The sequence below is a fragment of the Lagenorhynchus albirostris genome, chromosome 2 (assembly GCF_949774975.1).
Source record: "Lagenorhynchus albirostris chromosome 2, mLagAlb1.1, whole genome shotgun sequence".
In the NCBI taxonomy this organism is placed as follows: Eukaryota; Metazoa; Chordata; class Mammalia; order Artiodactyla; family Delphinidae; genus Lagenorhynchus; species Lagenorhynchus albirostris.
The window spans coordinates 112281774-112294328 of record NC_083096.1 but is presented as its reverse complement, the minus strand read 5'-3'; the positions used below and the strand labels follow the sequence as shown (position 1 = coordinate 112294328).

The 12555-nt window shown below is 35.7% G+C and overlaps 2 protein-coding genes across 4 annotated transcripts in view; both read left to right on the top strand.

Moving 5' to 3' along the window:
* SPATA1 (spermatogenesis associated 1) overlaps positions 1 to 916 on the top strand; it is a 34732-nt gene extending 33816 nt beyond the window's left edge. For both annotated transcript variants that reach the window (XM_060139654.1, XM_060139656.1), the window contains exon 9: positions 775 to 916. The gene's annotated coding sequence lies outside the window, so the exon portion shown is untranslated. The remainder of the gene's footprint in view (positions 1 to 774) is intronic.
* Positions 917 to 1453: 537 nt separating this feature from the next.
* LOC132514666 (transmembrane protein 258-like) overlaps positions 1454 to 12555 on the top strand; it is a 58386-nt gene continuing 47284 nt past the window's right edge. The window contains exons 1-3 of one of the 2 annotated variants that reach the window (XR_009538893.1): positions 1454 to 1658; positions 3082 to 3177; positions 11391 to 11478. The gene's annotated coding sequence lies outside the window, so the exon portion shown is untranslated. The remainder of the gene's footprint in view (positions 1659 to 3081; positions 3178 to 11390; positions 11479 to 12555) is intronic. The other variant, XM_060139657.1, reaches the window with a different exon arrangement.

The window sequence follows — 12555 nt, the reverse complement described above, 5'->3', positions numbered from 1 at the left end:
AAGTGATTCCCTAAACTGGCAGAGTTTAATTTCTAATTTTCTAAACCAGAAGTCTCAGGTTTAAGAAATTCTGCCCTACAGAAGTTTGGGGATATACCTGGAATAATGTTGATAAATGATGAATCAGAATCAGCTGATTACACAAAACAAGTCATTTTGGGGCTGAAAAATAAGGAAAATCTGAAAAAATATATTTTGCCTTTTCTTTCATAGCTTTAATTATATAAATAGTGAATTCAAATCAGATTATAGATAAAAGTAATTGAAATAAAAAGTATACACTTCTTGCGCTTCCCTGGTGGCTCAGTGGTTGAGAGTCTACCTGCCGATGCAGGGGACATGGGTTTGTGCCCCGGTCTGGGAAGATCCCACATGCCGCAGAGCGGCTGGGCCCGTGAGCCATGGCCACTGAGCCTGCGCGTCCGGAGCCTGTGTTCCCAAATGGGAGAGGCCACAACAGTAAGAGTCCTGTGTACCGCAAAAAAATAAAAATAAAAAAGTATACACTTCTTGCTATAGGTAGTATTTTGAAGAAAGATTTTCTAAACAAATTACAAGCTTAAAGAAGAACTTGATTTTGGTTCCTGGATTTATCAGTATTTTACTATATTTATAAGCAAGTCCTTTTATTATCCAATAAACATTTTACTCTTAACTCTAATTTCCTCAGAATATAAGAGAGGAAGGAGAGGAGAGAGGAATGGTTTAAATTAACTTTGCAGGTTGAAAAGTTTAAACAAACTATAGCCTTTGCTTTTTTTTTTTTTTAAATAGCCTATGATGTTTGGAAGAAAAAGTACTTTGAAACAAAGAAAGTTACAGCATCATTGGAGGAGATTTTAACAAAACTTCGAGAAGATTTGGAACTTTACTATAAAAAATTGCTCATTCAGCTTGAAGCCAGGGTGATCAAGATGAGACCAAAGAATCTGGCAACCATCACAGACTCTAAGGTACTAGTAAATATGTTCACATTCTGTTAGAGAAGTTCTATTTAAAATACATGCTTTGAGGGCTTCCCTGGTGGCGCAGTGGTTGAGGGTCCGCCTGCCAATGCAGGGGATGCGGGTTCGTGCCCCGGTCCAGGAGGATCCCACATGCCGCAGAGCGGCTGGGCCCGTGAGCCATGGCCTCTGAGCCTGCGCGTTCGGAAAAATTAAAAAAAAAAAATACATGCTTTGTAATGTATTTAATGTATTTAATGTACATACTAGCAATGTAATGTGCTAGTATGATCATATCTAGGATGTTTTGGGCTACAGGTAACAAAACCTTGGCTTAAACTGGCTTAGACAATAAGTAAATTCATGATCTCGTGTAATGCGTGCTGAGGAGATAAAATCAGCTGCTTAATGATGTCTTTAAGGGCCTAGGTACTTCTGATATTTCCTCCCTATTATTTTTGGTGTTGGCTTCATTCTAAGACTGCTTTTCCTCAGGGTAGCAACAGAGTTACCAATGGCAAGTAGAGATATATGCCTCCTAAACAAGAGACAACCTCTTCTAGACGCATGGACTATATAAAACTTTCCCTTTGGCCTGACTGGGGATCAAGCAAGCCTACCCTGGATTGATCATAGTTACCAGCGAATGCTATATCCTGACTTAGCCTAATTAGGATCTACCTCTGTACCGGGGAAAGGGTCAAGATTCTATGGGTAAGAGAGAAATACCTAATGAAGTATGGCAAGGGAGTAATAGTGAGTTATACATTTCTTTTCTTTCAGTTGGGGGTGGGAAGCACAGTTTGATAACCACAGAATCTATAGGTAGTGATATTCTAAATAAATTATAAATTATATTAAATTTTGATCAATTCATTTTCTTGAGATAGTCTTCAATCTTGACAGATGAGAGACATGAAGTTTATTTTTTAGTTGAGTAATTCTACCATATAATTAAACAACAAATTCCAGAGGCCATTTATCAGTTTAATTTTTGTTTGTTGATACCACTTATCCAAAAAAGATTTTATAATATGTTAATTATGATTGAGTATAGATTTAATTTTAGACATGATGAAATATTAAGTTTACTTTTTTCCCAGTTTTATTGAGATATAGTTGATATATAACATTGTATTAGTTTAAAGTAGAAACATAATGTTAAGACATATGTTTATGTTGTAAAATGGAAACCACAATAAGTTTAGTTAACATCCATCACCTCACATAGTTATTTTTGTGTGTGATCAGAACTTTTAAGATCTACTCTCTTAGCAACTTTCAAATATACAGTACAGCATTGTTAACTATAATTGCCATGCTGTATATTATATCCCTAGAACTTACTTATCTTGTATCTACAAGTTTATGCATTTGACCACCATCACCCATTTCCCCTAATCCCCACCTCCTGCTTCTGCCAGAGCCACCAACCTCTTCTGTTTCTATGAGTAAAAGTTTACTATTTTAGATCTATTTAATATAAAATCCAAATAAGTTCAAGTAAAAGTTTCTTCTTATTAGCTGATACTTTTTTTAAGCATTATTGAAACTTTTTATCTTACTGTTTTCTCAAGTTCAATATATGATAATTTTTTTCACAAAAGCAGCTTAAATAATTTCTTTGTTGACTATTACAGCTCATAAACTTTTCTGAACAAAAGTACCCAAAAGGCTTCTAGAATAGGTTTTCTCACATTAAACAGATTTTCTTATAAAATACAGTATTTCATTATTAAATATTTTTAAGTAATTCTAATATGATTCCACTGATAAACCATTATGCCAATTTCTAAAGCCTTGCTAAGTATCTTAATCTAATGTATTCCTCTTATAGTAATAGTTGTTGGTTTTCATGGTGCTAATTTAATGGTAACTTTTACAAATACGTATTTATTTTTATAATACATGAAAATGGTAGTAAAACAGAAAGGAAAGTGGTCCCTAAAACATAAGAAATCAACAGTTCAATAGTAATTTACTCCAAAGCAAAAAGTTTATTTTATGGAATGGGTTATTTTCATATTTTCCTTTATTGATATTTGATCACACTTTGTAGTTTGTATTGGCAGGCAATTAAAATTAAAAATGAATAGATGTTATACTAAACAAAGATGTCTTTATATATCTCATACAGAATTACCTTATTATTCAGATCACTGAAGTACAGCATGCTATTGACCAACTTAGAAAATTGGATACTGACAAAATGAAACGGATAACAGAAATTAAGGTATTTTGCATTTCCCCTAATCAGATTATAACATTTATCTTGAAATAAAATATTTTGGTGTTTTAACTTTGGCTGTCAGTAGCATAAGGGTAGTAAGGACTGACTGTCTTAAAATTGTTACCTTAACAAAAACAAGAGCATGAATGGAAGATGGGTTCAAGATGGTGGAGTAGAAGGACGTACTCTCATTCCCCTTTGCAAGAGCATGAGAATCACAACTAACTGCTGAACAGTCATTGACAGGAAGACACTGTAACTCACCAAAAAAGATACCTCACATCCAGAGACAAAGGAGAAGCCACAATGAGAAGGTAGGAGGGGCGCAATCATAATAAAATCAAATCCCATAACTGCTGGGTGCATGACTCACAAACTGGAGAACACTTATACCACAGAAGTCCACCCACTGGAGTGAAGGTTCTGAGCCCCACGTCAGGCTTCCCAACTTGGGGTTCCGGCAACAGGAGGAGGAATTCCTAGAGAAACAGACTTTGAAGGCTAGAGGGATTTCATTGCAGGATTTCAACAGGACTGGGAGAAACAGAAACTGCACTCTTGGAGGGCACACACAAAGAGGTGTGCACATCAGGACCCAGGGGAAGGAGCGGTGACCCCATAGGAGACTGAACCAGACCTATCTGCTAGTGTCTGTGTCTCACCATGAGGACAAGGACACTGGAAGCAGAAGTTCTGGGAAGTACTCCTTGGCGTGAGCCCTTCCAGAGTCCGCCATTAACCCCGCCACAGAACCTGGGTAAGCTCCAGTGTTGGGTCCCCTCAGGCCATACAACCAACAGGGAAGGAACCCAGCCCCACCCATCAGCAGACAAGTAGATTAAAGTTTTACTGAGCTCTGCCCACCAGAGCAACAGCCAGCTCTACCCACCACCAGTCCCTCCCATCAGGAAACTTGCACAAGCCTCTTAGATAACCTTATCCACCAGAGGGCAGAAAGCAGAAGGAAGAAGAACTACAGTCCTGCAGCCTGTGGAACAAAAACCACATCCGTAGAAAGATAGACAAGATGAAAAGGCAAAGAGCTATGTACCAGATGAAGGAACAAGATAAAACCCCAGAAAAACAACTAAATGAAGTGGAGATAGGCAACCTTCCAGAAAAAGAATTCAGAATAATGATAGTGAAGATGATCCAGGACCTCAGAAAAAGAATGGAGGCAAAGATCAAGAGGATGCAAGAAATGTTTAACAGAGACGTAGAAGAATTAAAGAACAAACAAACAGAGATGAACAATACAATAACTGAAATGAAAAATACACTAGAAGGAATCAATAGCAGAATAACTGAGGCAGAAGAACGGATAAGTGACCTGGAAGATAGAATGGTGGAATTCACTGTCATAAAACAGAATAAAGAAAAAAGAATGTAAAGAAATGAAGACAGCCTAAGAGACCTCTGGGACAACATTAAATGTATTAACATTCGCATTACAGGGGTCCCGGAAGGAGAAGAGAGACAGCAAGGACCCAAGAAAATATTTGAGTAGATTATAGTTGAAAACTTCCCTAGCATGGGAAAGGAAATAGCCACCCAAGTCCAGAAAGCACAGAGAGTCCTATGCAGGATAAATCCAAGGAGAAACATGCCGAGACACCTAGTAATCAAATTGGCAAAAATTAAAGACAAAGAAAAAATATTGAAAGCAGCAAGGGAAAAACGACAAATAACATACAAGGGAATTCCCATAAGGTTAACAGCTGATTTCTCAGCAGAAACTCTACAAGCCAGAAGTGAGTGGCATGACATATTTAAAGTGATGAAAGGGAAGAAACTACAACCAAGATTACTCTAGCCGGCAAGGATCTCATTCAGATTCAATGGAGAAATCAAAAGCTTTCCAGACAAGCAAAAGCTAAGAGAATTCAGCACCACCGAACCAGCTCTACAACAAATGCTAAAGGAACTTCTCTAAGTGGGAAACACAAGAGAAGAAAAGGACCTACAAAAACAAACACAAAACAATTAAGAAAATGGTAATAGGAGCATACATATGGATAATTACCTTAAACGTGAATGGAATAAATGCTCCAACCAAAAGACACAGGCTTGCTGAATGGATACAAAAACAACCCATATATATGCTGTCTACAAGAGACCCACTTCAGACCTAGGGACACATACAGACTGAAAGTGAGGGGATGGATAAAGATATTCCATGTAACTGGAAATCAAAAGAAAGCTGGAGTAGCAATACTCATATCACACAAAACAGACTTCAAAATAAAGACTATTACAAGAGACAAAGAAGGACACTATATAATGATCAAAGGATCAATCCAAGAAGAAGATATAACAATTATAAATATGTATGCACCCAACATAGAAGCACATCAATACATAAGACAACTGCTAACACCTGTAAAAGAGGAAATCGACAGTAACACAATAATAGTGGGGAATTTTAACACCTCACTTACACCAACAGACAGATCATCCAAACAGAAAATTAATAAGGAAACACAAGCTTTAAATGACACAATAGACCAGATAGATTTAATTGATATTTATAGGACATTCCAACCAAAAACAGCAGATTATACTTTCTTCTCAAGTGCACACGGAACATTCTCCAGGATAGATCATATCTTGAGTCACAAATCTAGCCTCAGTAAATTTGAGAAAATTGAAATGATATCAAGCATTTTTTCTGACCACAACGCTATGAGATTAGAAATCAATTACAGGGAAAAAATTGTAAAAAACACAAACACATGGAGGCTAAACAATACATTATTAAATAACCAAGACATCACTGAAGAAAACAAAGAGGAAATAAAAAAATATCTAGAGACAAATGACAATGAAAACACGATGATCCAAAACCTATGGGATGAAGCAAAAGCAGTTCTAAGAGGGAAGTTTATAGCTATACAAGTCTACCTCAGGAAACAAGAAAAATCTCAAATAAACAATCTAATCTTACACCTAAGGGAACTTAGAGAAAGAAGAACAAACAAAACCCAAAGTTAGTACAAGGAAAGAAATCATAAAGATCAGAACAGAAATAAATGAAATAGAAACAAAGAAAACAATGGCAAAGACCAATAAAACTAAAAGCTGGTTGTTTGAGAGGACAAAGAAAATTGATAAACCATTAGCCAGACTCATCAAGGAAAAGAGGGAGAGGACTCAATTCAATAAAACTAGAAATGAAAAAGGAGAAGTTACAACAGACACCGCAGAAATACAAAGCATCCTAAGAGACTACTACAAGCAACTGTATGCCAACAAAATGGACAACCTGGAAGAAATGGACAAATTCCTGGAAAGGTATAACTTTCCAAGACTGAACCAGGAAGAAATAGAAAATATGAACAGACCAATCACAAGTAATGAACTTGAAACTGTGATTAAAAATCTTCCAACAGGCAAAAGTCCAGGACCAGATGGCTTCACAGGTGAATTCTATTAAACATTTGGAGACAAGCCAACACCCATCCTTCTCAAACTCTTCCAAAAAGTTGCAGAGGAAGGAACACTCCCGAACTCATTCTATGAGGCCACCATCACCCTGATACCAAAACCAGACAAAGGTACTACAAAAAAAGAAAATTACAGACCAATATCACTGATGAATATAGATGCAAAAATCCTCAACAAAGTACTAGCAAACAGAATCCAACAGCACATTAAAAGGATCATACACCATGATCAAGTAGGATTTATCCCAGGGACGCAAGGATTCTTCAATATACGCAAATCAATCAATGTGATACACCATATTAACAAATTGAAGAAGAAAAAATATATGATCCTCTCAGTAGATGCAGAAAAAGCTTTTGACAAAATTCAGCACCCAATTTTGATTAAAAAGCACTCCAGAAAGTGGGCACAGAGGGAACCTTCCTCAACATAATAAAGGCCATATATGACAAACACACAGCAAACATCATCCTCAATGGTGAAAAACTGAGTGCATTTCCTCTAAGATCAGGAAGAAGACAAGGATGTCCAGTCTGGCCACTATTATTCAACATAGTTTTGGAAGTCCTACCACGGCAATCAAAGAAGAAAAAGAAATAAAAGGAATACAGACTGGAAGAGAAGAAGTAAAACTGTCACTGTTTGTAGATGACATGATACTATACATAGAGAATCCTAAAGATGCCACCAGAAAACTACTAGAGCTAATCAATGAATTTGGTAAATCTGCAGCATACAAAATTAATGCACAGAAATTTCTTGCATTCCTCTACACTAATGATGAAAAATCTGAAAGAGAAATTAAGGAAACACTCCCATTTACTATTGCAACGAAAAGAATAAAATACCTAGGAATAAACCTACCCAGGGAGACAAAAGACCTTTATGCAGAAAACTATAAGACAGTAATGAAAGAAATTAAAAATGATACAAACAGGTGGAGAGATATACCATGTTCTTGGATTGGAAGAATCAATATTGTAAAAATGACTATACTACCCAAAGCAATCTACAGATTCAGTGCAATCCCAATCAAGTCACCAATGGCATTTTTTACAGAACTAGAACAAAAAAATCTTAAAATTTGTATGGAGACACAAAAGACCCCAAATAGCCAAAGCATTTTTGAGGGATAAAAAACGGAGCTGGAGGAATCAGACTCCCTGACTTCAGACTATACTACGAAGCTACAGTAATCAAGACAATATGGTACTGGCACAAAAACAGAAATATAGATCAATGGAATAGGATAGAAAGCCCAGAGGGAAACCTACGCACCTGTGGTCACCTTATTTTTGACAAAGGAGGCAAGAATATACAATAGAGAAAAGACAGCCTCTTCAATAAGTGGTGCTGGGATAACTGGACAGCTACATGTAAAAGAATGAAATTAGAATACTCCCCAACAGCATATACAAAAATAAACTCAAAATGGATTAAAGGGCTTGATGTAATGCCAGACACTATAAAACTCTTAGAGGAAAAGATAAGTAGAACACTCTATGACATAAATCACAGCAAGATCCTGTTTGACCCACCTCCTAGGGAAATGGAAATAAAAATAAATAAATGGGACCTAATGAAACTTCAAAGTTTTGCTCAGCAAAGGAAACCATAAGCAAGACGAAAAGACAACCCTCAGAATGGGAGAAAATATTTGGAAATGAAGCAACTGACAAAGGATTAATCTCCAAAATTTACAAGCAGCTCAATATCGAAAAAACAAAGAACCCAATCCAGAAATGGGCAGAAGACCTAAATAGACATTTCTCCAAAGAAGACATACAGAAGGCCAAGAAGCACATGAAAAGCAGCTCAACATCACTAATTATTAGAGAAATGCAAATCAAAACTACAATGAGGTATCACCTCACACCAGTTAGAATGGGCATCATCAGAAAACCTACAAACAGCAAATGCTGCAGAGGGTGTGGAGAAAAGGGAACCCTCTTGCACTGTTGGTGGGAATGTAAATTGATACAGCCACTATGGAGAACAGTATGGAGGTTCCTTAAAAAACTAAAAATAGAATTACCATATGACCCAGCAATCCCACTACTGGACAAATACCCAGAGAAAACCATAATTCAGAAAGACACATGCACCCCAATGTTCATTGCAGCCCTATTTACAATAGTCAGGACATGGAAGCAACCTAAATGCCATCGAGAGATGAATGGGTAAAGAAGATGTGGTACATGTATACAATTGAATATTACTCAGCCATGAAAAGGAATAAAATTGGGTCATTTGTAGAGACGTTGGTGGATCTAGAGACTGTCTTACAGAGTGAGGTAAGTCAGAAAGAGAAAAACAGATATCGTATATGAACGCATATATGTGCAACCTAGAAAAATGGTACAGATGAACTGGTTTGCAGCGCAGAAATTGAGACACAGGTGTAGAGAACAAACGTATGGACATCAAGGGGGAAGTGGTGGTGGGGGTTGGTGGGATGAATTGGGAGATTGGTATTGTCATATATATACTAATATGTATAAAATGGATAACTAATAAGAACCTGCTCTATAAAAATTTTTTAATAAAATTCAAAAAAAATAAAAATTAAAAAATAGAAAGCATGAATGAAAAAAATACAATAATAAATTCTGTGAAAAGATTCCTAACAAGGCCAAAGTAAAATTGAATAAAATTTCACTAAGAAATAAAGTAAGAGAACCTTGTGAATCAGTATAGAGTCTCCGTAAAATATTTTGAAAGAAGTAATATTCCTACATTAGAGTTGTTCATAAATAAGTCTGACAAACCACTGAGCTCTCTGAGCTTCCATTTAATTTTATTTTTTTGTTCTCTCTTGGGTAATTATCTCATTCTCTCTGGTTATTTTCATATATATATATATATATATAAAATGTTATATGAATGCTCTCGATTCACCTCTTTATCAGAAGTAGCTTTATGACCCAGAATAATGACCCCTATGTAGAATTAGCACTGTCCAATACAACTCTCTGTGATGGTGGAAATGTTTCATACCTGCACTGTCTGATAAGGTAGCCACTAGCCACATAAGGATGTAGATTGTTGTGTGCCTGAGGAATTTAATTTTAGATTTAATTTTAGTTAATTTCAATTTAAATAGTTACATGTGGCAAGTTGATACTCTACTGGACAGCGCACTTCTAGATTATTTTCACTAGCCTCATACTCAAGGCTAAATCCTGGCTCAGCGCTGAGAAGCTTAAAACTTAAACTACAGAAAAGGAAAAAGGCCAAGGACAATTTTAAACCAAAAAAAGGAGTTATTTAAAATTCTTATACAGTCTGCACTCAAAAAAATAGTTCGTTCAGTGAATTAAAACTCCTGTGCATTCAAAAAAAAGGAGAGAAATCAAATGTGGAAACTTGTCCCCTTAAGGATAGTTGGATGGGTAGAAGGGAGTAATAAAAATACCTCCAGTGCCTTCATTCATGACTCTCTCAATGCTCTTTTCTTCTGGAAAGCATACAAATTAGTTCTTACCATTTTTGTATATTTTAATTTTATAAATATTACATATAAATGTTTTGAACCCAAATTAGAATTATTAGTGAAAAAACAGGAAACACAAATGGAAAAAAAGAAATCCAAGTTTTCAGCTTATGCACTGGGGGAAAAAAATCCTACATTTAACCATAGTGCCTAATTGTCACATAGTAAACATTGTAAGAATTTTTTATTGATTTCCGAATGATTTACCCCAAACTACCCATAAGATACAGAACTAAGGGGCAGAAAACCTAGCTTGACTGTTGCAACCATGTTCAAGATAATATAGCACTATCAGTGCTTCTCAAAGTTCAATGTAATGTCACCTGGGGATCCTGTTAAAATTAGCAGGATCTGACTCAGTAGGTCTGAGGGGAGGCCTGAAAGTCTTCAGTACTAACAAACTCCCAGGTGATGCTTATGCTGCTGGTCCACAGACAATACTTGGAATAGCCAAGAGCTCTGGTACCAGATGGTTTAAGTTTGAATCCTGGCTGTGCCACTTACTAGTTTTATGCCTTGAGCAAGTTACTTAACTTCTAGGCATCTCAATTTCCTCAACTGTAAAATGGGGAGAAATAACAGTATCTGCTTCAATTAAAAATTTGAAAGTATCATAGTACACTTAGAAGAGCACTTGCCACACTTATATTTCTTAAGTACTTATTCAGTTTCTAAGGGGCTGGGAATTAAGGTTTTTGGGAATTTTTTTTAGGAGGCAGAGGTTTTTTGTTTTTACTACTTTCTTTGCACAATGAGAACAGATTTTGAAATAAGCAAAAGATAAAATTCTTTCTCACTCTAGTTTTTTAGAACCGTTTAATTTTATCATGCCTATATACTAATAAATGAAATTATTTGGTAGCATATCTAGCATGCGTATTCAAAGGGACTTATGAACTACACATTTACCATAGTAATCCAGTGCAAGTGAAGGCATTGAAGGCAAATGAGAGAAGACATGAAAGCTGTCATAAAAACCCTTATTTAGGGCTTCCCTGGTGGCGCAGTGGTTGAGAGTCCGCCTGCCGATGCAGGGGACACGGGTTTGTGCCCCGGTCCGGGAGGATCCCACATGCCGCGGAGCGGCTGGGCCCATGAGCCATGGCCGCTGAGCCTGCGCGTCCGGAGCCTGTGCTCCGCAACGGGAGAGGCCGCAACAGTGAGAGGCCCGCGTACCAAAAAAAAAAAAAAAAAAAAAACCCTTATTTATATGACGATTATATAATTTTAGAAAGGTAAGATGAAAGTTCATTTTTGAAAGTCAATTGTTCTTTTATAGATGAGAAAACAAGCAGTTTCAGAATTACGCACGTTGAAAGCTGAACTGGCACAGAAGAAATTTATTACATCTTTTCAATCTCAATAAGGTATGTTAACTTAAAATTTTTGTTTGTTAAAAAACTTACTTGAACAGATTTGTTTAACAGTTGTTCTCCTTGTTTTCATATAAATTATAAGTTTTACATCTTTTCCTTTTTCATGTGCTTATTATACAGTGTTTCAGGAAATATTAGATGTAAAAAAGCAAAATGGTGTCTGTTTGACTGTTTTTGAAGGTTTCAGATGTGTAACATATTATTTTACAGTACTATATTTCATTATTTTCCTTTTTTAATAGTCTTAAAATGTAATACCTAGAATGACTGTAATATGAAAAATCATATATTTTAATAAATATGAATCTGACTTGCATCTACAGCTATGTAGAGATTAGTACTAAGAATTTAAATTTTTTAAATTTATTTTAAAAATACAGAGACAGCAGTAATTCAGCAAGTACTATGGAAAATGGTTGGTTTTACTTTGCCGTAAATAATTGTGCAAGTAGGAAATGAAATATTCTCATAACAGATGACTGAATTGTCATTTATTCAAATTTGGAGAGGGAAAAATGTACAGGGAAGGCAGGATTTATGTAAATCCAGAGTTTAAGGATGCAGATTTCTAATCTAAGTATTTATAGGAACTAATATAAGTTCTACACAATATTCTTCTTAATTGCCTTGAGAAAGGAAACTGAGACCTCTGTACATTTCTTTGCACAAAATGTCTCTTTTAGAAAGAAAAAAACAGTTGAGAAACCAATGTCTTTAGATAATTAAAAGTAAAATGCAGATATAGAAAATGAAAAAAATTTAACCATGGAAACAAAACTAACCAAGAAATATATTATAGATGTCCATAAATGAAGGAATATTAATAATTGGAAGGGTAAATGCCAATGAATAGAATCGGGTTCAACACCAGGTTTTTCATAAACATTTCAGATATAACCTCAAAAAAATAATTTAGTTGGAAAATATTAGGTGGCTCTAACCTACTAATTCAAAATATTAGTACTAAGTTATCTTCTTGTATTTTCTAAGTATTTTGATCCTTTATATTCATTATTCCCCGCCCTCTGGAGGCATAAGTGAGTTTAATTCAGGTGACTCAGAGAACAT